Source organism: Adiantum capillus-veneris, chromosome 26 (genome assembly GCF_014529385.1).
Source record: "Adiantum capillus-veneris isolate H3 chromosome 26, ASM1452938v2, whole genome shotgun sequence".
Taxonomy (NCBI): Eukaryota; Viridiplantae; Streptophyta; class Polypodiopsida; order Polypodiales; family Pteridaceae; genus Adiantum; species Adiantum capillus-veneris.
Window position 1 is genome coordinate 117,962,655 of NC_140956.1, and position 3,028 is coordinate 117,965,682.

Consider the following 3,028-nt stretch of genomic DNA (forward strand, 5'->3'; position numbering starts at 1 on the left):
TAACGTTATCCATGGCATTATTCAATCAGAAAGGCAAAACCGAGGGGTAAATATACTCTCAACTGGACCCATGAGATTTTTGGATACGAGCAAGGCTCAACAGCCTACTCTATCACAAATGGAGACTCCTCTAATGAGCCCCATGGACCCATCTTACGTCATTTCACCTGGGGTCTCTATGCAATCTGAGCCTCCGAGCGACAACTTTAGCTTCCCTAACTTGGCTCAACCCTCTATTAAGGAAAACACGGTGCTCACTCCAGGGATAAGCCTGACAGAGAATGTACCGATGACATCTACGGTTAGCGCAGTGCCACTACCTAGTTTCGTAGTACCTAATATGGGGCCTCGACCGTATGTGCCTCTAGCCCCTTATGCACACATGGCCCCCACACCTCCAATTGTACCACTTGTTTATGCTCCTCGAGTGCCGCTCCCTAGCCCTTATCCGAGTGGACCTATGCCCGGTTATGTTCCATATCCTGCATCATCCACACATATGCCAAGACCGGTACCCGTCCCTCTCCCACATATGATTCCAAGAGTACCTCCACCGGCCCTACCTCCTCACATAGGTGACTTGGCAGCGTTTGCTCAAACCATAGGTCGATCTATCGCGGAAAATATGTGTCATGCATCTGATAGAGAGCCTAGAAGTAAGGCAGTACAAATTGCCAAACTCACGCAAAAATTCAATGGGGACGAAGATGCTAGAAAACACATTGAAGTGTTTGAACAAGTATGTGATTCCTTAGGGGAACGCAACGAACTACATAAGTGCAATGCCTTAAGCTTGACATTAAGTGGGAAGGCTGGAGATTGGTATAGAACCCTAAGTGTGGACGAGAAAACAATCTACCCTACCCTTCGAAGGTTGTTTCTAAAGGAGTACATACGAGAAGGTGCGCTTTGGGGTGTAGCATCTCAGCTACAGAAGGCCGAACGCAAGGAAGGAGAGTCAGTAAGGGACTTCATTAGTCGTCTAAAGCACTTAAACTCTCGCTTCCCTGTAAATGAGCACTTCAACAATAACCAACTGCTTGATCGATTCATTCGAGGGTTGAGGAATGAAGGAATCTATAATGGACTAGTGATTAGAGGTATCACAACCTGGGAAGATGTCACTGCCAATGCAATCCAATTAGAGGACAACTTGATGATAGCAGGCATGAGGGTGTCTACTGACACGAGATCCACTAGCTCACAAGCCATTGAGTATGAACCCATGACTGCAAAGCCCATTGCCAATGAGCCAAAGGTATTTGAGACATTCTTGACAGACCTCACCAAGGCAATCCAAGAGTCTCTTAAGGATAATCGACCCCCTCAAAATAGTCACATGTATCCAAGAAGGGAGCAACAATGGTGTTCCATTTGCTTAGGTCCACATAGCACTAGTGAGTGCCCTACGTTTAGAGTAAAATTTAATGGAACTTGCAACGCATGTGGTAGGTATGGTCACCAAGCTAAGGATTGTTTAATGATCAAACGTATGATGGCAAATAGACCACCTGTAGCTTGGACGGATGCACCTCGAGCTCCTGTATTGATGCCTGCTCCACCTGTTGAGCAACTACCGCAACACATGGTCCCTAGATCTCAAAATGTTGTACAAGCTACACCGCTACCACCTCCTGTGCTAGGACCGCAGCCCCCGCATCCAAGAGTCGCCCCTATGAACCAAGTGGGTTGCGAGCCATCTAATGCTTATGCAGATGGCTGTGAGGAGGAAATAGACACTAGTATTGCCTACGGACTTGATATATTGGAAGAGTGTCCTATATACTACATGGAAGATTGTTGGGGGCAAGTCAAGCCGGTTTATCAAGCTGCTGCTCTCGCATCCAGAGGTCAAAATATCAACACCCAGGCTAGGAGGCCACCTCTTCCATGCTATGAGTGTGGTGGACCACATCGGGCAGTGGAGTGCCCTATTAGGCTGCAAAAGAATGCTGCACAGATGCAAATGAATCAAGGGAGCACGTCTGCAATGCCCATACTCACATGTAATCGTTGTGGCATAGATCACTTGATTGCCCAATGCCCCTATAACCCAAATGCGCCTAAAATCACACCCCTAAATTTGGTTGAAATTGCTAGTGTGACATCGCCAATACCACCCGTCGCACCCGCTTATGCGATTACACGGTCCATGCTTCAAGGGCCAGGCATATCCTCGAAGAGAGAGATACCGCGTCAGTTATCCAAGCAAAGAAAAAGAAGACACGAAGGAAGAGGTCGCAGAATACGGGAAATTCAAAGCCAAGTTCCAAAACAAACATAGGAACAGGAGATGACCCCGTGTATATGAATGACCTCGAGGATGATTCAGATTCAATCGAGACAATGGAGACTAGAACCAATACCACAAAGGGAAAGACCGACAAAGAAAACCATAACATGGAACCAAATGAAAACCGAATAAGAGAAAACCATAAAGAGCCTCTGAAAACACCACAAGTGTTTCCAAATCCAATCCAAGACCCCACATGAACCATAGACCGTTAGCCATATCTAGTATCATCCAAGAAGGGAGTGAGGATGGGACATCAGAAAGTGAGCATACACCTTTCTTGTTGGAAAGGATGTTTCACGAAGGAATACCTGATCCCATTGAGGAATATGAGATTCCATCCTCACCAGTTTCTAGTCAAGGACCTACACCCTGCAAAATGCCAATGAATGTTGCCAAACTAGTGGACTTCATGTCTTCTGAGGTCCGAACCACGATCATAGCAAAGCTGTATGGAGATCCTGAGTTATTCCTTGCACTTCCAGCATTCCTTAACGGAGAGCTACGAACGGGATTACCGCAGTTTGCGCAACCAAATAGGCCTGACTCGATTATGATTGATGAGGAAAATCATGTGCAATCACTTGACTTAGATGGACACGAGTCTGTGATCGAGGTACCCATTAACGAATTAGGGCAGTATTTTGAAGGCGACGAGTCTAATGCGACCCTACCCATCACTACCAAGGGATTAACTATAAAGGGAATTCTTGATGGTGGTGCGGGAGTTAGCAT